This window comes from Aedes albopictus, chromosome 2, assembly GCF_035046485.1.
Source record: "Aedes albopictus strain Foshan chromosome 2, AalbF5, whole genome shotgun sequence".
Classification (NCBI taxonomy): domain Eukaryota; kingdom Metazoa; phylum Arthropoda; class Insecta; order Diptera; family Culicidae; genus Aedes; species Aedes albopictus.
Genome location: NC_085137.1, coordinates 276,732,825 through 276,758,148, shown reverse-complemented (window position 1 = coordinate 276,758,148; position 25,324 = coordinate 276,732,825). Strand labels below are relative to the sequence as shown.

The 25,324-nt window shown below is 40.5% G+C and overlaps 1 protein-coding gene across 1 annotated transcript in view; it reads left to right on the top strand.

The window, feature by feature from the left end:
* Positions 1-512: 512 nt before the first annotated feature.
* Positions 513-25,324, top strand: part of LOC134288992 (uncharacterized) — a 232,276-nt gene continuing 207,464 nt past the window's right edge. Inside the window, exon 1 of the mRNA XM_062854973.1 lies at positions 513-7,641. The gene's annotated coding sequence lies outside the window, so the exon portion shown is untranslated. The remainder of the gene's footprint in view (positions 7,642-25,324) is intronic.

Genomic DNA, 25,324 nt, shown 5'->3' with positions numbered 1-25,324 from the left:
TCGGAGACACATAAGTTTGCTCTTGAGACAGACCAATAGTTATTTTAATTGCGCTGTGTAATATACAACACTTTCCCCAGTTTAGTAATTATTACACGTTATCAATGCTTACCTGTGCTGCGCATTGTTGCCTTTTCAGACGAATTTGAGATAAGACTCCGGCTAACAATTCGTCTACATTGTGGTTGATTGCGACAGACACCTCTATGAATTTGATCCTGTGGGTGCAGGCCAAGCATTTTCCATCTTAAATGAGAGCTTCTTAATTATATGCAAACGTAACTTTTAACATCCAACATCCTTACCTTGTGAAGATACAGCTCTTGATCGAGCCAGATCAATTTTATTCGCAACTAAAATTATGGGTCGAGTGCGGGTGAGGTCCATATCATGTAGTATATTCAGAATTTGTTCTGACCGACTAAAGGTGCTTTTATCAACTACTGAATAGACCACCATATAAGCGTCTGCTTTAATCATTTCGTCCTGAAATAAATTTAAACAACCTTCCAGTATTAAGCGTTTGTTAGGATATTTCGCGCTCTGGTGCATCGTGAATAACAGGACGTCTTATCATTTTGTTATTCGCCTTTGCTCGGGAATTTCCACACAGAAAACTATAATTTAAAATACGATTGTGTAACGTTGGCCGAAATTTGTACGGCAAGAAATAAAAGTTGCCATATTCTACCCTTGCTTTGGGTAAGAAGACCAATCTAGAAGTTTAATTTATTCGGATTAAAATTGGCTTGACTCAATCGAATGAAATTCACATTTGAAATACGCATACACAAAATTTTGAAATGCTTAAATTCGATAAATTGTAACCATTGGTCACAATTTATAGCTTGCTGGGTCTCCGCAGCTCCCCAGGGATCCACAAGATCCCCATGTCAGTTCATAACCTACCAGTAAGCATCTTTTTCCCCATTCCATTCCGTTCTAATGAAATATAGAGCCTTGGCGTAAATCCCGATGTCTATGCTGAAACAGATGCAGGGTCATTAGGCCGAATGGTAACTAGGCCAAATGGTTGTAACGTTTTGCGTTTTTTAGTTATAATCGAGAAGAAAAATAAATAAATAGACTAAAAGTTATTTAAATTTTTGTTTTGTATTTATGTTGACGATATTGAAATATTTCATTTGTTTGTAAAATCGGTTCATGCCTGTTACCAATGATCATGTATGTCATAGTATGTGTTGAAGCTTTCGTGTTATTGTCGCGCTTATCTTTTATTAGAGTCCTGCGGCGGTCGTACGCTCGCAATGCATACCGCCGCATGACAGTCGCAAGGCAAAACAAAAGAAAAAGTGTTCCCGCCAAAAACAAAAGCACGTGGGTTTCGCGAAGTGACAGATGTTTTTGAATGTATTTGTGACGAACGGCAAGAGTAGCTCAGTGGAATGAGTGTTCTTGCTGTCAAACCCCATATAGTTAATTATATACTTCTAAATCTAGTGACGCTGTTATGATTAGTGACTGTCGCGCTAATATCAGAAGCCAGAGGCAGATAATCGCCATATTCTGATTTTTCTTGAGAGGCATAATATTAGCGCTTTTATAGCACGATGCGCATGGCGCTTGCATACTTTTTGGCGGATTACAGTCGCACTGCAATTTTGTCGCCATGCATAAAAATCACCATGCCAAAATAGTTAGCGCGATTTGGAATAAAAGTTAGCAATTTCAATAGTGGGACTTTTGAAAAGCGGCACAGTTTCGAGGAGCAAACGACATTCTGACTCGGTCATTTCGCTACGAGTACGGCTGGCAAGCAGAAGTGCGCGAGTTAAGCCTAAATCGTTCTAAAGTTATATTGAGTTTGAGTTCAGTTTAATCGTTAAGTGTCCGACATTCTTTTTGCTTTTTTCTACACCGTGCTTTTTAAATGGGCGCTAGGTACCCGGGTACCCTGTCGGCCACATAAGGGTTAAGATTGAGTTGAAGTTAATTGAACGTTATTACTGTGCAAGTTATTTTTGCAAATTAAAGGTAAAAGTAGTGAGTGAATTTCTTAATGTACAAGTGATGTTAAACGTTTTTGGTGTCTTTCTTTCACGTTTAGTGGACCGAGGTCCGAGATTTCGCGGTTTCTGCTGAATTTTTATTGAGTTACATTTATAATTCTAATTATAGTTAAAGTGCTTAAATCTAATGGTAGTTCCTGTTGGACGTGTAGCGCCCAGCGCTTTTTCGCACGGCTGGTTTTTGTGAATTTTCGTTCGGCAACCGTCATCGCTTAATCGGGGAACTTCTGGTGGAGTGTACCGCCATTTCCGTAGGCAGTTAAACGGAGGCGTGAGTGCATTATCGTAGCGAGGTTCTCCCGTCGGTCGCCAAAAGCCGAAGGTAAGGTCCCGTCCGTCAATCCCCGAGGACCGGAGTACGATTCGCTGAAGCGTGTCGTCAATAGCACGCCGCGAATCCGATCCAAATCTAGAAAATAGAAAACGTACCATTCCCCGCTCGGTCATTGCAGGAATCTAAGTACACGAAGCCGGGTCGCTGGGCTTTTGGTGCCTTTCTATCGACCGGAGGAGGATCCTACCGGGTACAAGCGGCATCCGCTGTTTCCCTCTCGAGTAGAACAATCGGAAGCTTCCAACCAGCCGCCACTCCCTCCGCACCGGTAATTCGGCCATACTGCACACGGGTCCTTCGTCGTCGCTGCGCGCCAAATCGCAGCACGGTCACGCCGGCGAACACCATTGTTGATCGCCATCTCCAAACATCGAAGTCGTCGCCATCTTCTAGCTACGTCCTCCGTCCCCGAGCATCGGATCGCCGAAAAACCTGCGCAGGTACGTGAGAGCTTTTGTACATGGCCATGTTTTGCTCTTTTCCATCCCGTATGAATATCTTCCGTCCAACACGAATGAATTTCCTAGAATAAATAGTAGAAAGTTTAAAATTTCGTTTAGTTCCGTTAAGTTTCACATCACTCAGTTGAATAAACATACTCACTACCTTACGTTACGTTTTTGTCCCATTACTTCGCTCGGATGAGTGAGAATCCCTTCGGTTTTCCCTAAGTATTTTTAGCCTGTGAAAGAGTTGGAGTTAAATTTGCGTTCGAAGAAATTCTGCCGTTTAACGAGAACCGTTCAAAACCGTTCCCGAGTGAAATAGTCTCTTGCAAAGTCGGGCAAATTTCAACACGACCGGTAGTCCCTCTTTGAGAGTGGCGCTTAAGCCACCGTGCTTTAACCAAATCCGCAAGAATAGTTTACGAACGGTTACATGGTCACTAGGCCGAATGGTCATCAGGCCGAATGGTTATCAGGATGAATTGCTATTCAGCACTTATGGAACTGGAAACGGATCTGTTGATTTTACCTTTTTTTTAACAATTAGTGCCAAAAAATATTTTAACAATGAAACTAGAAAGAATTAAAATAGCTGATGTTTAAAAAGAAAAAAAAAATATGGATTGAATATCAGCAGTTTCAGCGCAAAAAAACTGTTTTGGTAATGATACTTGAAAGAACGACCTATTTTCAAAAGAAGGACAAATTCATGCTGAGGGTGACGGGTTCAATTCGTGGACCAGGAACATTTTGTAAAGGAAATTTCCTTGACTTCCTTAGTTATAGTGTATCTTCGTGCCTTCGTGTAGTTATAGTGTATCTTCGTGCCTGCCACACATGAAACATGGTCATTGGCAGCGGAAGCTCTCAGTTAATAACTGTGGAAGTGCTCATAGAAAACTGTTCGAGGCCGTATGAAGTTGATCATCAATATTAACTTCTTTTCTCCATCAGCCTCCTGCATGAATATTACTGTACACACCACAATACCATCATAGCTACTATTGTTACCTATTATCGCTAAGTTCGCATCACATTCCGACACAAGCGGAAAAACAGTAACAGAGTTACTAGTTAATATGGTTACTATAGGTATTATTTTCTACAAACAGTTTCTACTGTGTCACCATAAGCAAAAATTGTCCAACCATTAAAGTTGTTGTAATTCGATCTGACTGGCTGTGAATAAATAAACATGGTGGATGAAGTGAGTGTGGCTAAGTATCCCTGCATGAAAAGTGTTTTCCGGGCCAAAATTTCTTGATATTCGTATAATTCGTTAAACGGAGCCAACGGGGGTAAGTTTTTTCATTTGTTTTTTACTGTGCTTTCGATTGAAATAGATATTTGTACTTTTTGGCAGAGCGAAGCAGCATCCCAGAAAAGTTTTTTTTAATTTCTTTTTATTCGTGAGTTTTAACTTAGGCTAATTCTTCACAATCCCACACAGATCGAAAAAAGAGTGTAAAATTCTGTGATATATAATGCACATGATTGGAGCGTGGAATATCACAGAAGTTTACATGACATATCATGTAAAAGTCATAGAATATCATGTAAACTTCCATTATATGTCATGTAATTCAGCATGACTCTGTGTGTTTACATGACATATAACGTAACTTTACATGATATATCATGTAAACCATCATACCACTAAGTTTACATGACTAAACTGAAGTTTACATGACGTGTAAATCTCATTATTTTTATCTGTGCAGTAAAGTATCTGCAGCGGTCAGTTGGATGTCCATATTCTTACATCAGTGTTTGTAATGCCTACCGGAAGATTGAGCATGTGGATCTTTCAACTGGCTGAGAACGAAATGCTTCACCAGACAAACACTGTTTCGGTACCTCCACGCAGTTCCGGATGGTAGGTGAAAATATTGTTATTAATTAAGATTTGTAGTTCAATTTATTTTTTACCGTTCCTGATAGCCGCAGCTAGTTTCGGAACTGCATCGAAAGGAATCATCCGATTGGAGTCAGCTCGTTGAGGTGTACACGACATTTAGATGAAACGTGACCTTCCCATGAACCCGCTCTAACCACGCTCTTGGGGAGCTCCGAAAGAAGTTGGTGAAGTTAATGAATATGCAGTGGCAGTCTTTTCAAATTTCAGAAAAAAATTTGTAAGAAATATAGGACAAATATTCGATTACTTATATACGCTTTTTCAATAAATCAAAAAAAAAAATGATAAGTAAAAAGGATTAAATTTTATTATTTAATTAAAAGTGATGAAAACTCAAGAAAAATTAAAACTTAAACCATATCCTCTACTGTACTATGGTAGGATACAACTATACCCAGAGCCGTAGCGTGTGGTTGGCCAGGTTGGCTGAATTGTTGAAATTCAGCAGCTTGTTTTACCTTTACATCTGAGTTTCTTCTTATTTTTAAAACTCCTATGATGAAATCAACATGATTTTTGATATCTTACAAATATTTAAACTATCTTTAAGAAATTAATTTAAAAAAAGTTAGTTTTCCAAATATTGAATTCTGAATACATGATATTAGAGAAGTGATTAACGAATTTGTCTTGCACAATGTAAAGTGATAGTTGCCCAAAATTAAAAAAAAAATGTTAAAAACTTTAGTGCGCCGTGACATTTTTGGAAATGTCAAAGGGCGCCGCGATAGCAAAAAGTTTGGGAAAGTTTGGCTGACCAGATAGTAACAAGATAAAAACGAGACATATGAGCATACAATGCGGGACATACAAAATCTTTAAGTCTGAAATTATAAATTGTTTCATGTACACTTTAGGGAATGATTATGTTGCAAAAGTTCCCAGGTATACAAATTCGAGTACTTTTATAAAAGAAAAATACATTAAAAAACCTGTGAGTGTAAACAATGTTTTGAGACCACTAAGTTATCTTTGAAATTATGTTAAAAGATAACGCTGTACAACAGACGATAGGCCGCTCTTAAACCTGATTTTTAAATTATGGCTGAATAAGCTGTTATTCAGCTAAATGATTATAATACAAAGAAGAGACAAAAAATTAGATGTTTTTTTCCTGTATGTTCAACGAACTTCTAAGAATTTTAATTTTGAAGACAATTAAAGGCAGTAAGATCCATAACCGATAAGAAAATAAAAATTATCTTAGTTTGAGTCCAAATCACATTTTTCCATCGCCTATAAATTTTATTATTTTTGGCTAAAACTTGGAGAACTGAATAACTTTCGAAATTTAAGTCGGACCAAAATAATCATATGATCTTATGAAATCTTATATAAGAATATGTCTCGAAGTTATAATATTTTATTGTATAATTATTTTTTGTGCAATTGAAGAATGACTGAAAATGCTAAAAATTATGTATGTTTATTTTTAAATGTAATTATTTTTTGATATTCGTAGTTTGGTCCATTTTTATTTCTACTTTATATTTATGGGCAACTATTTTAAAAGAATGTATGGTATTATTTCAACAAATATTTTCATTTTTCGTATTTTAAGTCTGAAATCCCTAATCATATAAAAAGTCCCTGGGCTTAGATTATATCTTCCAGGAAGCTTTGATTTTAGGCATGTGGCCGATGTGCTTTGCAGTAGTGATTGGCTGAATGGCTGTGTTAGGAGGCATGTCGCGTTCGGAACATTGACACCTTATCAACAGCAGCTTCTATTTCGAGCAGCTTCAATACTGCAATTTATTATCATTATTAGCTAAAAATTTCATTACAATTACATTACACATTAAACTTACAAAGAAGGATCGGTTCACGGGACAAACAACTCTCCTAACACAGTGCACTCTCATCGTAGTTCCTATCGGACTCATGGACAAAATTACACTGCCGAATCGCCGCACCTCACTGCAATAGGCAGCTCCGATCGAATCCTCGATACTTTAGTTTCAGGGTTGCCAGGTCCACTAAGCACGAAACGTAATGCGAGCATTCGTAACATCCCCCCCCCCCCCATCTTCCAAACCTCCAATGTGACGTAGTGTTGATACGATGTTCCATGTGAGTTCTCATTATGGTTTGCGAGACAGTAAACTTCATCCAGGTGGCAGCACCATACCTTCGTATACGCAATTGTGGTAGGTACGGTTGAAACAAACTGGCCCCATCCACTGCTCCGCAATTATAATTTCTGCTGCAAAGTCTTTCCCATATCATCATTCTCCTCTTCTGAGCTGGTGATTGTATGCAATGATGAGCTCCATTCAAACCATCCAAACGATAACCACCGGGATCGAACAACAACACCGGTTTCAAACGATGATGTTTGCTTTGCTTACTACCGCGCATGCATTGTTTTTCGTTTCCCATAGGATACGGCACTCGGTGAGCTACCTGATCTGCGTCGTCGTAGTTTACACAGACCCGGTAAGCGAAGCACTGCACAAAGTTGATTGTTTTTTCGGGATTGATGTCGTAGACTATTTCATTCTTTGAAATTGCATGATGTATTGACTTCTTCTTCCCGAGCTTGTACACAGATGACGTCATGGATTGCATACTCACAAACGAAACAGCTGTTGGAAAATCAGCTGGTAATTTTTTGGTGATCGCTCCACTCTCATGATGAGATGAACACTCTAGATCACCTTTGATAGCGCCTTGTGAAACAGTAGAAAAAACTTTGCTTGCGAAGATGGTTCGGGAGAGTCTGCATTTTTTGGATCCACTGCTCTCGTGCAGTACTAGGGTATCGCGCTACTTGGGCGGTGGTTTTCTTCGTCTGTTATTTTCGTCTGTTTTCCACTGTAACTCGGTCAATTTTGAACCGATTGACTTGAAATTTTGTACACGGGTAGATACTATACCTATCTCACCGCATTCCAAGAATTGTGTCAATTGGTTCAAGATTGACTGAGTTATAGTGGAAAACAGACGAATATAGAAGCCACCGCCCAAGTAGCGCGATTCCCTATTTCGGCTGGGTTTTCTCACTTGAAGGCGTCGATTCCACCATCGCTCCATCGCTGACTTTACACCCACTGTTTTTTCCGTAGTATTGCTTTCCGCTGAGCGCTGAAATCCGAATTAGGCTTCTGCATGGCTCTTTGGAATTCCTCTTCAATATTCGCAATCTTTTGATCATAATACTGTTCCATACGCTTCACTCTTTCTGCGTGTTCCTTCCGCCACAACTTATTCTTCTCTTCAAGAAGGGAAAGTTCTCGCAACGTACAGTTCATGGCGGGAGGCTTGTGTTGGATGGATTACTTTATAACGAATAGTACATTGGAACCTTATAAATGCACATGGCCCCACGTTTGGGAACAAGATACGAACAATAAAATGGAAAAGTTCCATTGCTATCTTTGGGCTATTCTCTACAGCAGAAGTTTGCACAAACGTTTAACAAATCACGTTATGAATTTAGGCGGCTTAGTTACTCATAAAACTACATTTAATTACCACCGGATAGCAAACACATTATTCGACAACAATACGAACAGACACAATTTCATCGAATATTTTCCTTTCGTTTAAACATAGGCTGTTCTTTAAAGTTATACTGCTATACTTTCAACAAGAAGTCTTTGATATTCGTAAGATCAAAAAACTGGAAAAGAGACAATGGTATCTTGTCCCTCCAATTAGCTGTTGAGGCATACCGTAATTTAGAGACTTCTATTAGTCATAATACTCGTCATAAAAAAACTAATACATATTGAATTTAGTACATAACTTTATTATTTTTATGCAAAAAAATCTTTACAAAATAATGAAAATAATAGAAATGTTGTTTTTTGATATTGAACATTTTTTCCGGGAAATGGTCATTCCGGGAAATGGTTTTCCGGGAAATGGTACATTCCGGGAAATGGTTTTCCGGGAAACGGGTTTCCGGGAAATGGTTTTCCGGGAAACGACGTACAATGGACCCCCCCTCAGCTTATTCACAAAAACTAAGACCTTTGTCAGATAGAGCAAACATCGATCTTTCGGATAACGGTGTTCATTTGCGTGGGCGGGCTGCTGTTATACCCTACGGAGCGGTTTAGAAAAAAGACACAAGACCTCTTGGGCCCTTTTCAAATGTTGCTCCAGAAATGCACAAAACACAAACATGCAACTCATACCATTAATTTGTGCCCAGTCATCCATATGGATAACGAAGTCTAAACCCAGGATGACGAGGTTTCATAATTGTTCTTGGTCCATCAGTCATCATAGAATTGTATTTTGTATGGCAGTTCGCCTTTTAGTTCGCAGCATCTGATACGGCATTCATAGCTTGTTTTGGTCTAGGAATTTCTAATCCTAAGGGGGCATCCTGATTTTGACAACAACACAAGACCGTCTACAATTTGATGTCCGTGTTAGGGGACGGCTTGCGTGTTTTGTACTGGTTCGCTCCTGAAATGTTGTGAGCGCTACAAATGCACATTAAAATTCAGGGACGGATGTACAAACCACAGTACAGTCATGACTCGCTGGTTGGGGGTTTAATAGTTGGGTGGCTTTTTAGTTGGGGCTCCGTTAGTTGAGCTGTCAGCCAACTAAAAAGTACCTGGATGTCAAAATTCGATGTCAAACTGAAAATGACAACCAATCTGTAATTCCGAGGGGCGAGCTTTTGAGTTTTTGGTTTCTTAAACGTTACTGATAATCGAGAAGAATTTCTATTTCATGTTTCTTAAAAAAACAATAAAGCTATGTTCATTTAGAATCCGGAATGACAAAATCACGTATATCTTAGGGATGGAATAACAAACATAAAAGGTGAAGCCCTCAAAACAAAGGTTATTTATTGTACTTTCATAGAAAAATATCATTGAAATTATTTATTTTGATTTTTCACACATTTTCTCACTTTTCAGTGTTGACCTCTCTAAAAATCTGCATAACGGTGGTAAATTTTAGCAACAACCCCTTCCGCACGTTTGTTCAACAATCAGGTCATCTATGCAGTGTCCTGAGTGCCTTGACTAGTCTGACTAGGTTTCCGAAGAAAAATTGCCAAATTTTTTTTTTGCGAAATGAATTGGGAAAACGCGAAATTTGAGTGTTTTTTTCGTTGATAAACAAAACACTACCCATCTGTGACGATACCACTGAACGTCTCCGGCTGTCATGGCAGCTCATCAAAATAGGTAAACCCTCTACATATCCCTTGTGTGCGTTTTTGAAAAGCAGCACGCGATTCTTGAGGCTGTCATCCTTGTATGAATTGTATGAATCTTGTTGCGAAAAAACCATGCCCAGAGTTCGAACTTCTTGCCAAATTTTCAAATTCAAAGCAGATTTATCAATGAACCCAAGCTTTTTTCTTCCGATGACACTTCCTTATGCCATGATTAACAACATCTGTGCACATAACACATAATGGTTTTGAAGATATTAACATTTTTCGCGACTGTCGTACCTGACCACGCTAAATTTTCAACTTGTTTGTGCAAGATTTTTTTCCTCCTCTTGTCTTCAATCTGAAATAACTTTTCACTCGTTGCAAGAAAATCGATGAAATTTTCACCATTTAAAGAGGATTAGTGTATGATCAGAGTGCTGCAAAAGAATGATGATTATGTTCATTGAGAGCGCCACTAGAAAATGTGACATGATTCCGGATTCTAAGTGAACATAGCTTTATGTACAATTACTTCGAAACAAATGCAAAACATCGACAATCTTTATTTTGTGGATCATTGAAAGCGTTTTGTGCTTGCATTTTGGTTCGGGTGGTTTCATAAACATCTATATTTTCACTTCACCGACTAAAAATGGTTGAAAATCATTATTTCTCGCATTGGCCATATATGTATCTTGCAAAACGTCTCTGTTTTGCTCTAAATGTAAAACAAATTGAAAAATTTTACTTTTTACTTCCAACCTAAACATGATTAAAAAAAAAAAACAATGCGCACGTCCCTTGTGCTGCTGTCACTTCACCCAACTAGCGAATCGAATTCGTTGGTTGGGTGGAGGTTGTGGCTCAACGAGCGGGTTCCGACTGTATAAAATAGAAAATTAACTGACAAAATGTTCACAATTATTTACAAACGTAACAACTTTTATTGAAGTTTGTTAGGAGGCATGTCGCGTTCGGAACACTGACACCTTATCAACAGCAGCTTCTATTTCGAGCAGCTTCAATACTGCAATTTATTATCATCATTAGTCTCCTATAATGCGTTGTCCTTACGCATTATAGGTATATGTCACTAATAAACACTACTCACTACATGGTTTAACGGACCATGTCATGAAGCGGAATAACGCGGCGGACTTACTTCAAGACGATAGCCTTGCTGGTGATAACCAGAAGGGTCGCTTATGGATTCTTCAAACTTAGTAGTCGATAGCCAGATTGGAGGCGTCCAATTGGGTCGAGCTAAGAATCAGAATTCTGTATTCATCAGATACACTTGCCCCTTTTATACATTTCAAGGTTCAATACATTTCAAGGTTTAACATAACAAATAGCTTAATACATAGATGAGAAGACTGGAGTGACAAATAACCAAAAATGCTTATGGTTTTTTTTTTTTTTTTTTTAGTATCTCAATCAATTTTGACATTCTTCAACTTAATCTAGGTGTTCTGTGTATTATAACACACTATCATCCAAATTTGGTAAAATAAATTAAAGCTATTATCAATACTAATTAATAACATATTACATTTCATTTGCTGTAGCAGTTAAGATTTTTTGCAGGCTTTATTTTTCACCTGCGTGTCAGAAATACATTTTTTCAACTTATCCTAACCCTAACCTAACTTAAACTAATTATACAAAGAACTAATCGTAGCAATAGAAGACTGCAATGATTTTTGACGAAAGTTGGCAATGATTTTAGTTGACATCTGTTCCAATGTTTCAATATTAGAAATTTGATGCAACTCATTAGTGCTATACCAGGAAGGCAACTTCAGAATCATTTTCAAAATTTTATTTTGAATCCTCTGAAGTTGCTTCTTTCTGGTATTGCAACAGCTCGACCATATTGGGACAGCGTACAACATGGCCGGTCTGAAAATTTGTTTATAAATCAAAAATTTGTTTTTGCGACAAAGTTTTGATTTTCTATTAATAAGTGGGTATAAACACTTAATGTATTTATTGCACTTTGTTTGAATACTTTCTATGTGGTTTTTAAAAGTTAAGTTTTTATCTAGTAAGAGCCCTAGATACTTAACTTCTTCCGACCAATTTATTGGAGTTCCCCTCATAGTGACAACATGTCTACTTGAGGGTTTCAAATAAAAAGCTCTTGGCTTATGTGGGAATATGATAAGTTGAGTTTTGGAAGCATTTGGAGAAATCTTCCATTTTTGCAAAAAAGAAGAAAAAATATTTAAACTTTTTTGCAATCTACTACAAATGACACGCAAACTTCGCCCCTTGGCTGAGATGTCCGTGTCATCTGCAAATAACGATTTTTGACATCCCTGTGGCAAATCAGGTAAGTCGGAGGTAAAAATATTGTATAAGATTGGTCCCAGTATGCTGCCTTGTGAACACCAGCTCTTACAGGTAATCTATCTGACTTGGAATTTTGATAGTTTACCTGAAGTGTTCGATCCGATAAATAGTTTTGAATAATTTTAATAATATATACCCAAGTAACCACGAAGCCGTATATAAGTGCATCAATTTTGCCATATATTGATAATTAAAATTATGAATATAATGCTGCATTACTTTATACACCTCATTGAAGCAATATTAAAGTCGAAAAGGGCCCCACTAAAATCAAATTAGTGCCACATATTGCAGCACGCTGACAGCCATAACTAAAGTAATATAAATGCATGTGCTGTACATTTGCATTGCACATGCTTGATACGTGCAACACGAAAAACCAAAACAAAAATCTATTTTTAGCACCGTTTTGTTATCGACGGTACTGATGCCCCCACACATGAATGTTTTAACCATTATTTTTTTGTCGTCAGATCGGGAGTCGAACCAGAAGTGTTGAAGACCGCTAGATGAGTTCCATACGCGCTGGCGCCTTGGACCGTTTCTGCTGCAGTGATAACAACAGATATTTCATTAACTAAAAGGAAACTGTTCTTCTGTCTCAATCATTGTAGGAGGGTAAAACGAATATGTCATATGTAATAGAATACAGTAAACTATCACATTCCGATAAATTACTGATAAATACATAATGCATTTTAGAAGATATTTAATCAACATAAGAACATTAAAACCTCGACTAAAACACCCTTCGCACACTGCTCATATGCGATTTGCTATTTCCATCGTTATTGGCATGAGATAGCAGCCTACAAAAAAGAGAAAAGTTCATCTCTAAATAGGTTTTGCTGTCGTCGATCGGTGGCTCAAACGGGGATTAAGTTGGTCGGGAGTCGAACCAGAAATGTTGAAGACCGCTAGAGTTGACCGTAAAGTTGTTCAATCTTCTTGATTTCATTTGTTTACCATTAGAGTCAAGCTTTTATAATTGTATTGTTAGAGCAAACTTTGCTAGTTTGTACATTGCATTTATTCAGTTTTTGCAGTGTTGAATTATTGAACTATCTTATAGCACCTTTTAATAAACCCGAATGTAAAGAAAAATGCAATGCATCATCACATTGATAATGCTAATCTAAAGGATTATTGCATGACAAGTGTGGAATTACTGCATTTCGCATTGCAAAGGTTGATATTCAGTCTAATTCGTGCAATGTTATAATGCTTGTGGTTACTTGGGTAGTGGAAAATTATAGCGCATTTAGTTCACCACTGGACTATCGCACTAGTTTTCACGAGTGCGAAAACGCTAATAAAAGTGCGCGATTGCATCAAATCAACTCGGTGTCTTCAGAGCACTTGTTCTCCATAGATTGAAGAAATAGTGCGCCGAAGACATCTACCTGATTTGATGCAATCGCGCACTTTTATTTACGTTTTCGCACTTATAAAGTCGCAGTTCGCAGTCCAGTAGTGAACTAAATGCGGTATAAAATGTTTCAATTTTACGATCAAGCCCTCGTGCCAAACACTATCGAATGCTTTTTCTATGTCAAGAAGTGCTACACCAGTGGAGCAACCTTCAGATTTATTGGAACGAATGAAATTTCCCCAGGATTTCCTCTAGGACTCACATCAGGACTCGGCAATTTCTGCAGGAATTCTCCGGAGAATTTTTCCAGGAATTCCTTCGGATTTTTTTTCCAAGATTTTGTAAGGAAAACTTTTTTTTTTTCAAGAAAATTCTCTGGGAATTTCTCCAGGAATCTCTTCCGGAAGTCTTCCGTGATTTTATTTTCTCACAAATCCCTCTGAGAATTTCTCCCAGAATTCCTCTAGGACTTCCTTTACGAATACCTCCGGGAAATCATCCTGTAATTCCTCCGGCAATTTATCCAGGAAATCCTCCAGGAATTCTTTTGGGAATTTCTTCTGCAAATCTTCCCGAAAATCCTCCAGGAATTCCTCCGGGGACTCTTCTGAAATACCTCCAGGAATTTTTAAATGAAATCTTCGGGATTTTCTCAGGAAATCCTCTGGGAGTTTCTCAAAGTATTCCACAGAGAATGCCTCTAGGATTTCATCCAGGAATTCCTCAGGAAATTTCTATAGGAATTCCTCCGGTAATTTCTTCAGCAGTTCCTCTGGAAAACTCTTCAGGGAATCCTCCTTCCTGGTGGATTCCCCGACGGAAATTCCTGGATGAATCTCTGGAGGAATCCCCGGGAGAAATCATGGAGAAATATCCAAAAGAATTCCTGGAAATAATCCCGGAAAAAGTCCTGGAGAAATAACTGAAGCAATCACCTTGGGAATCACCGGAGAAATTGCTGATGGGAGTCATTGAAGCATTCCCGGAGGAATTCCTAGAAGGAGTCGTAAAGAAATTCCTAGTGGAATTACAGGAAAAATTTTGGAAGGATTTCCTGAAGAAATTCCTAGTGGAATTTCTGAAGAAATTCCAGGGAAAATTTCTAGAGATATCCGCGGAGGAATTTCCAGAGAAATTCCCGGCGGAATTCCTGGAGAAAACAAAGAATTCTCAGAGGAATTCCTGGAGAAGTTCTCAGAGCGTTTTCTAAAAAAAGTCACGGAAGACTTCCTGAAGAAAGACTTCCTGTAGAAATGGAAAAAAAAAATCCTGAAGAAATTCCCGAAGGAATTTCTGGGGGAATTCCCGCAGGAATTCCTGGAAGAATTTTAGGAGGATTTCCCGGACAATTTCTTGAAGAAATTTCCGAAGTATTTCCCGGAAACATTCTCGGAGATATTCCTAGAGGAACTCCTAGAAAAATTCTCGGAGAAATCCAGTCTGGAGAAGTTCTTTAAGAAATTTCTGAGGAAAATCCCGAATTCATGGAGTGATTTCCGGAGGAACTCATCGAGGTATTCCTGTGGAAATTCTCGGAGGAAAGCCGGGGAAATTCCTGGAAAACTCCTGGAGAAATTCCCAGAAGGTGATCCTGGTGTGGGTCCTAGAGGACATCCTGGAAAATTTTCCAGGAGAATTCCCGGACAAATTTCCAGAGAAATTCCTAGAGAAATTTCCGGAGAAATTCTTGGAAAAAAATCCGGAAGAGTTCCTGTAGAAATTCCCGGAATAACCTAACGAATAAATCACGAATCAAAGACTCAACTATCAGACAGTTTTAAGCTTGCTGAAGAACTATGTTGAAGACGGCATCATTCTATCTTATCAGGATTCTGGGATACAGAATTTTGAACATTTTTTACCCTGGTGCCACCTAGCGGACGATTCTCGAACCAAAGACGCCATTGCCAGATAGTTCTTAGCCTGCTGATCAACTTTGCTGAAAACGGCATCCTTGTACCTCATTAGGGTATCGAGATATACGTGTTTGAATTTTTCAGACACATGGCGCCACCTAGCGGATAAATCCCAAACCAAAGACTTTACTCAGATAGTTCTGAGCTTGCTGAAGAATTTTGCCGAAGACAGCATCATTCTATCTTATCAGGTTTCTGAGATATGAGGGTTTAAACATTTTCGACACTGGCGCCGCCTAGCGGCCGAATCACGAACCAAAGTCGCCGTTGCCAGTTAGTTCTTAACCTGCTGAACAAATTCACCGAAGGCACTATACTTCTATCTCATCGGGATCTTGAGATATGTTGGGATGGCAACCACTGCTAGGTTTGCCCCCACTGGTGTGCTACCGCACTACGACACTGCAATGTGGAGCTGTCATTATTACAATATCATTCTGTAAACAACGCGCGTGAGAATAAAACGTATATTTCATTTTTCCTAACTGTAAAAGTTGTTTTTCCGTTTTCGGTCTTCCTTTGGTCCATCCGAAACCTCATTAGGTTGTGGGCCCGGAACGTTTCGGTATCGCGGAATAGTTTATTCGACGCGAGGATGGAGGAAGCGCAAAGTGACCGTTTTCATGTTGCCTTGTTCGACGGCTCAAATTATGCCGCCTGGAAGTTTCGTGTGCAAGTTCTTTTGGATGAGCACGAGCTCTGGGACTGTGTGCAGACGGAGCTTGGCGATTTGGTGGAGCTGCAGGAAGAGGAGGGTGACACGGCGGTGCAGAGAGCGGAGAAGAAAAAGTTGCGTGAGCAGCGGCAGAAACGAGAGCGAAAATGCAAGTCTATTTCGAGGATTCACGACTCGCAACTCGAGTACGTCCAAGAAAAGACTACTCCGAAGCAGGTTTGGGATGCACTGAAGCGCGTTTTTGAAAGGAAGAGCATCGCCAGTAGGATGCATTTGAAGCGTCAAATGCTCAGCATGCGATTCGACGGTGGGCGACTCACATTGGAGTAAATCACATCAAAACCTGATCATAAGTGGAAAAACTCAAAATGAAGTAATTGGGTTTTCCGTTGTGTTTTTGCCAAGTGTAGTTATCGTGTAATCGTTTGACATGTAAGCAGTGTACAAATGTTTTGTTTACGCTTATCAGAAGAGGTTAAGTGAAGCTGAAGTTTAGCCGTTTTCTTTGATATTAATCACAGCGCGTGCTAGTTTTGACCGTACAAAGTGAATGAAATTGATAGTCAATCAATTCAACAATGCAGTTTGTTAAAGAAGGTTAATGTTGTTATTCTGTTAATTTGAAACCCAAACAAATTGACGTTAAATTTACATACAATATATGAAAATATAGAAAAAAAAATTTTGATGGAATCCTTTACCGTACATTCAAAATGAAATAAGTTGATTTTCCGGCTGTTTCCGGAAAATCTGCGTTAAGTGTATGATAAAACTATTGTTCCTCTTTCAAATGCAGAAAGAAAACCTTCCGGATGTTTCCGATTTCAAAAGTTGCAACACTTTGAAAAAATCGTGATAATTATATTATTATATGATATTATTTGCCTTAAAACACTATTTGGCCCTCTGAACGTATTTTTGCTGAAAACTAGAACTCAACAGCTTTCAAGCAAAAAAAAGAAGTTTAAAATCGGTCAACTGGTTCAAAAGTTGTGATTTTTGAAAAATTTTAGTTTCGAAAAATCTTGACTTTTACAATCATAAAATTGGTCACCCTAATGACGAAATAAAAAAATACGAAAACTATGAAATACGTTAGTAATGAAAATTTGGGGTGCATTTGGGTTGTGAAAATGCGTCAAAATAATTTTGATCAGTTTTGATGTACTAGGTGCTCCACTGTGCGACTGCAAGATCACTTCTCGCGTTTAGTATCATACAGGCGTATCTACAATGATCGATTTCTCTTCATCGATTTTCTCTTCGGATTATTCCGGGAAATACGGTCAATAGTCGGATAATCTATCGGTGTATTTCGGTGAAGGACGACTAGGACTAGCATCTAAAACAATAAAAACAACCAAAAATGATTTGCCGGCCAAGTTATTAACCAAAGAGAAAATCGATGAAGAGAAATCGATCATTGTAGATACGCCCGTATGATACTGAGCGCGAGACTTCCTTCGTTTTGACAAACTGCTTCGGGAATATCGTGGAACGGGCGCGGACATGGAGGAGCTGGATGCGGTATGCCATTTACTGCTGACTCTTGGTCCGTCATACTCTACGGTCGTCACCGCCCTCGAGACGATGCCAGAGGAGAATCTCTCGATGGAATTTGTGAAATGTCGCTTGCTCGACGAGGAAACGAAGCAAAGAAGTGTTGATTCGGAGAAGTTTCCCTCCAACAGTGATAACGCTGCATTCTCCGGGGAAAAGCAGCCGAAGAAGATAAGGTGTTTCCGGTGCAAGAAAGAAGGACACAAGCTAGTGGACTGTCCGGAGAGAAAGAAGTCGGCGAATCAGAAGGGGCAACGGAATTCAAAGGCGAATGTTGCTGAATCCGATCGGGCCGGTCGGGATGGTGTATGTTTCGTCAGTGTCAGTGGCTGTGCAGCGCAGCAGGCGCATCGAACGAAATGGTTCATCGATTCCGGAGCATCGGACCATCTGGTTCGAGACAGAGAACTTTTCACGGACCTCCATCGGCTCAAGAAGCCGGTCGAAATTGCTGTTGCGAAAGACGGCGAGTGCATCGTTGCTGAACATAGTGGCACAGTGAAAGTGATATCGATTGTGGACGGAAAAGGAATTGAGTGCACGGTGAAAAATGTTCTCTTTATTCCGCAATTGCGATATAACTTGTTTTCGGTGCTTCGGGTCGAGAAAGCCGGAATGCGTGTGGTGTTCGAGCACGGAAAAGCGCAGATCTATCGTGGTTCCGAAATAGTGGCCAGTGGAACGCGTCGCGAATCGTTGTACGAGTTGGACTTCCAACCGATCGGACAAAGTGAAATTGAAAAATCGCTGTTGTCGTGCGGTCGGGTGCAGAAGAACTTTGAACTATGGCATCGCCGGTTCGGCCACCTATCGGAGAAGAATCTCGAAGTGCTCGTTCGAAATGACATGGTATCGGGACTCAAAGTGGACATTGATAAAAACAAGCGTGACGTGGTGGTTTGTGAGTCGTGCATCGCCGGGAAGCAGACGCGAAAACCGTTTTCGCAGAGTGAAGAGCGGCGTTCGTCGCGGGTGCTTGAGCTCGTGCACACGGACGTGTGCGGCCCCGTGACGCCGGTTGGACTGTTCAATTCGAAATTTTTCGTGACGTTCATCGACGATTGGACGCACTTCACCATGGTGTTCTTGCTGGAATCGAAAAGTGAGGTGCTGCGCTGTTTTGAGCAGTACGAGGCACTTGCGACAGCGAAGTTCGGCAAGCGGATTTCCCGATTACGGTGTGACAACGGAGGTGAGTACACCGGTAAACGTTTCAAAAAGTTTTGCGCTGAAAAAGGGATTCAACTGGAGCTGACGGTCCCCTACACCCCTGAACAAAACGGTGTCAGCGAGCGGATGAACCGCACCATTGTTGAGCAGGCCAGGGCTATGTTGATAGATTCGGGTATTGGCAAGGAGTTTTGGGGGCAGGCCGTGCAGACAGCAGCATTCTTGCTGAACAGGAGTCCGACCTGCGCGGTTCACTCGAAGAAAACACCGTTTGAGCTGTGGGAGTCGAAGAAACCGGACGTTTCGAAGCTGAAGGTGTTTGGATGTTCCGCATTCGTGCACGTCCCGTCGCAGCTCAGGAAGAAGTTAGACTCCAAATCGTGGCGGGGAATTTTCCTTGGTTATGCTCCGAATGGGTACAGAGTTTGGGATCCGGTAAACCGCCGGATTGTGACCGCTCGAGACGTGGATTTTGTGGAGACTGAGATCAAGGAAAAGGCTAGGCCGGTCGCTGTTGATCAGTACATCAGAGTTCCAACGAGTGGAGTACCCGAGGATGAAGAAGATAAAGACAGCGACGATGGTGATGCAACGTCGTCCGCAGACGAGTACGATAGCTTCAGGAGTGATGCGGAGGAGTCTGCTCAGGAACCTGGCGAAGCTGTTGGCGAAGATGCGAGTGGAGGTGAAAACGAAGCAAGGCCGCAACGTAGTCGTGCTCCACCCGTCTGGCATAAGGATTTCGAGGTTGATTATGTCGGATTCGCGTTGAATGCGGTGAGCTACGTCGAGAATATTCCCGGTTCGATTGCGGAACTCAGAAAGCGTGATGATTGGGATAGCTGGAGAGTTGCCATAGAAGAAGAAATGGACTCACTACGGCGAAACAACACGTGGACCCTGACGGAGCTACCTGCAGGCAGGAAGCCTGTTACCTGCAAGTGGGTGTTCCGCATCAAACCTGGAGATGGAGCCGTACCAGAGCGGTATAAAGCGAGGCTGGTGGCGAGAGGGTTCAGCCAGAAGCCTGGTTTCGACTATACTGAAACCTACTCGCCGGTGGTAAAACTGGATACGTTGCGAATGGTGTTAGCGTTGGCAAATCGGGATCGTCTACACGTCCACCAGATGGACGTACGTACAGCGTTTTTAAATGGCAAGCTTAGTGAGGAGATTTTCATGACGCAGCCTGATGGATTTCAGCAGGGGAAGAATTTGGTCTGCCGTAAAAATCGCTCCATTTACGGACTGAAACAAGCGTCACATGCATGGAATCAGCGGTTCCATGAGTTCGTCAAGAAGCTGGGGTTTCAACAGAGTGCCAACGATCACTGCCTGTACACTGTAACGTTTTCCGTGTTTTCTAGGAAATAAAAATAAAATATTCATTTTTTTTGAAACTATGGGGAAATAAAATTATACTTGATGTCCCATATTAATTATAAATTTAATTATAAGTTTTTATGCCACATGTTATTTTTTCAAGAATCATTGATATTACAGCTCAGATTTAAAATTTGGTTTGCTATAAAAACTTTATTATGTGGGGATAAGAGTTCGATTAGTATTTGGAATTAACTGTAGATGACCATCGAAATCTTAACTAGATAAAACTCGCCTAAATGCGTTTCCTTAGTATTAGTTTGGGTCAGAAATCTGGAATAGTATTTTTGAGGTAGATAAAAGGATTTTGGGAAACCATCTTTCACTTTTAATCTTGTCGGCATTGGAGCAAGAAGTTAGCTTTCGTGTTCTAGCGTCATATATTTTTATTGAAGGTGTGTAATTAATTATTTTAGAATAAAAACGAAATGGGTGCAAATTATAAGAATTTAGAAGTGGTGAAAGTGAATTGGTGTAACGATTTGTTCTTTTGTTTTACTAGTTTTCTAAGTTCCGGATTTAAACACGACAAGCGGAGACTCTGCTTCGTGCATCTTCGCCCCACTTAAAAAGGTAATCCATTTAGTTGAATTCATTTATATTTAACATTAACTAATTAAGATTCATGTCGGTCCACAGCGTCCGACGACGCTTTTTGTGGGAGCTCGAAAGTTCCCAGGCCATTCAATCGGCCACCTTTTCTGCACGTGGTGCATTTTCGGTCCGTGCTGGTCCGCCATCTTGGCAGCTAAACGGGAGTAGTGGAAATTCCGACCTGCTGAGATTCCCTTGGATGAGACAGTAGAGTATCGGCCAGCCGACACCCTATCCCGCACCTGTAGTTCGACCCCCAACGCACGTAGACCCGGCCTGGCTACGCCGCTGCTGAGACAGCTTGCTCACCCGCCACTTGGTGACTCTGCCGGCCGCCAAACATCGCACGTCATCGGCGTACCCCTCGGCGACCGCCGACCCGTAGCATAAAACCCTGCGCAGGTATGTTTGAACATGGCCATGTTGAACCCACACACACCAACCCAACACTTACACTGTACACGCATCACCGCATGAATCTTTGAAAAGACAATGAATACATAAATGAATTCAATTTGAGTTTACGTTTCCGTTCATTTATCTGCGTACAAGCCCTGTAGTTATAAAGTCCGCCCAGGTGATCTAGTTACATCTCACTTTGCCACTTTTTATTCGCTCACCGCTCGCATTTTCGTTCGCTTGCTGCTTCGGTGCGTTTACCTCAGTTTCCTTTCACTTCGGACTTCGTTGGTCATCTACTAATTCCAGTACAACCGTTCGATTATCACCCTAGAGATTGCGCTCATGCTACTTATAGCTTTGTCGGGCAACTTAAACTAACACGACCAGTGGTCTCTCCATAGCGAGAGTGGCGCATAAGCCACTGCGTTTGCGGCAATTTGCTAGAAGATTGGGGGAACGGTTACAACACCAGAGGTGAAGGACCAGGAAAAATCATCGTTATTGTGTACGTGGATGACATTTTGATCGTCGGAGCGTCGCTAGAAATGGTGAAGGTAGTCAAACGTAAATTCAGCGAAGAGTTCGAGATGACGGATGCAGGAGAAGTCAAACAGTTTCTCGGGATGACCATCGACAGGAACGTTGAAGCTGGAGTTATGAAGATTAGCCAGAGGGGATATCTCGAGAGCCTGCTGAGACGGTTTGAAATGATGGAGTGCAAAGCCATATCAACTCCGATGGAAAATCGTCTCCGGTTGGAAAAGGGAGTTGAGGAGCGAAGAACCGACAAGCCCTACCGAGAACTCGTAGGCTGTTTGACGTACGCATCGCTTACTGCCCGGCCGGACTTGTCAGCAGCCGTGAACTTCTACAGTCAGTTCCAGGCCTGCCCGAACGAAGAGCACTGGGTACACCTCAAGCGGGTGCTCCGATATGTGAAAGGTACGCTGAACTTCGGACTGACATACAAGGCGGATAAGAAGACAAAGCTTTTGGAGGTTTATTCGGACGCGGACTGGGCAAACGACCTGATTGATCGGCGATCCGTGACGGGTTGTGTGTTCAAGGTCTACGGATGCACAGTTAGCTGGACTACACGGAAGCAGAACACTGTTTCGTTGTCGTCTACCGAGGCGGAGCTCGCGGCATTGGTAACAGCTGCGTGTCATACCCTATGGATGAAACGTTGTCTTTTAGATCTGGGACTGGAGCCTGATGGAGCAATAACGATTTTGGAGGATAATCAGTCAACGATACGGATTGTAGAAGATGCACGAGATCATGGGCGCCTGAAACATGTCGATACCAAGTATGAGTTCATGAGAGAGCTGATTCAACAAGGGGTGATTGCAGTCGAGTTCGTTTGTTCAGCAGAGCAACAGGCGGACATAATGACGAAGGCTTTACCTGCGGTTTCCTTCAGAAAACTGCGGTCGGCGTTGGGAATCGAACCTTGCCATGGTTGAGCAGGGGTGTTGGGATGGCAACCACTGCTAGGTTTGCCCCCACTGGTGTGCTACTGCACTACGACACTGCAATGTGGAGCTGTCATTATTACAATATCATTCTGTAAACAACGCGCGTGAGAATAAAACGTATATTTCATTTTTCCTAACTGTAAAAGTTGTTTTTCCGTTTTCGGTCTTCCTTTGGTCCATCCGAAACCTCATTAAGATATACTTTGGGCAAAGTATGTGGCCAATTTTGGTACCCCAAGACAATCCGGAATAACTCCGGAACCATGTGGACCAGGCACCCATGTCTTCGGCATCAAAAACTAGAAAAGTTTTTCGGGAAGTTGTGAAAATTTCATCAAAATCCATCGAAAAACAAAAAAGTTATGACCATTTTTGTGCTTTTCCGAAGGTGGAAAATGTACGTTGGCTGGATGAAGGTTAATGGTATGCTACATTAGCTAAAATTTTCATTACAATTTCATTACACATCAAATTTACAAAGTAGTATCAATTCACGGGACAAACAACTCTCCTAACACAGTGCACTCTCCTCGTAGTTCCTATCGGGCTCACGGACTAAATTTCACTGCCGAATCGCCGCACCTCACTGCAATAGGCAGCTCCGATCGAATCTTCAATACTTTAATTTCAGGGTTGCCAGGTCTAAAGACACTGTATGCTAAAGACACGAAATCTGATGATTGTTGCTGTTGATGATGATTGTCGCGTCATGACAATGATGCTGTCGAGTAATGCTTTTAAAGCGCGTTTGACAGGTCTCCTGCTCGATTGGAATGACATTGGCAGCAAATTTGAAATTCCAATTGGAACATTTCGTGTCTTTGCATATAGTGTCTTTAGCCACGTCCACTAAGCACGAAACTTAATGCGAGCATTCGTAACAGGCTGAATGGAATGGATCTATGACAAAAGGTCGAAGGTCAAAAGGTCGAAGGTCATAAGGTCGAAAGTAGAAAGGTCGAAAGGACAAAAGGTCGAAAGGTCAAAAGGTCGATGGGTCAAAAGGTCGAAATAAAAAAACAACTTGGACAAAAGGTCGAAAGGTCGAAATTACAAGCGGTCGAAAGGTCGAAATAACAAAAAAATAACTAGGACAAAAGGTCGAAAGGTCGAAGGGTCAAAAGGTCGAAAGGTCAAAATAAAAAATAACAAGGCCAAATGTCGAAAGGAATCAGGTTGGAAGGTCAAAGGCTCGAAGGCTGTAGTTAGTAATAAATCTGAAAGGCCAGGATTCATTAGGTACGAAAAGCGGATTTCAAATTTATTCAAGTACCTGCAGCGCGATGATTTACGCCAAAAATATTTTTCGCATTGCGTCACTCATAATCAATATGAGTTTTTGGAATAAAAAGAAATGGTCAAAACGAATAGAAAAATTACGTATAAAGTATCAAAAATGCAATGTCTAATAAGTACATTGAACTAGAAGTTATTAAAAAAATAAAACGTAACGTTGATCTTCACATCTTTTGATATTTAAGTAGATCTTTGTAGGAGATCTCTTTGGAAATATTTAAAATCAAATTTAAAATAATCGCTTTGATAGTATAACTAGAAAGAACGATTTATTTTTAAAAGAAGTTAAAATATTATACACAATTATATTATTAGTAAGTACACCAAACATTATCAAAAAGCATTACTAGAAAGAACAGCCTATGTTCAAAAGAAGGAAAAATTATATAGGAAAAAATAATGGTAGTCACGTCAATAGCTGTAAATATGTTACTACAAAAAAATAAATAAAAAAAACAACATAAAAACATGATTTGAAATAGTTTACTTATTTATTGAATTCATTGCTTCATATAGTAATATCTATGCTAATTTAAAAACTCTTAAGGACTAATGCGATTCCTGTTACATGATCTGAAATGTTGCTGGGCGTGTACTTGGACATCAAACGTTTAATGCATAATTACCAAAAGTGTGCCAAAATTGTCAATGTCGCTTGCATCACTTTGAAGAACTACGCCAGTGAAGAAGATCACTTTGAAGAAAATATTGCGAGTTTTTTTTTTTAAATGCTCCCTATGACAGTATAACTCGAAGAAACGACCAATTTTTCAAAAAATGTGCCGAAGATGCCATCTTCCGAGGTCGTCCACCGTTTCGTGGGTGAAACGCTTGGCATGACAAGGGATGAGGTGCTGCGGATCCAATACAGCCGCAACCTCGGTGTCGCTTTGTGAAAGCCACATGCCTCGAAGTAGCGCAAAGAGTCGTAGCGAATAACGACAACAAACACGAAATAAACATTGACGGTAAACCATACAAGTTACGCCTAACGATGGAGGATGGAGCAGTGGATGTGAAGCTGTACAACCTGTCCGAAGATGTCCCCAACGACAAAATTGTCAAATTTTTGGGCGCTTATGGAGATACACTTTCCATCAGAGAGGAGCTATGGGATGAAAAGCACCTCTTCTCGGGCCTACCGACTGGTGTTCGCATCATACGGATGATAGTAAAAAAAATCCCGTCTTACATCAGTATTGACGGTGAAACGAATCTGCACACAACGGTATCTCGTGTGTGCAGAACAAAAAACTGCTA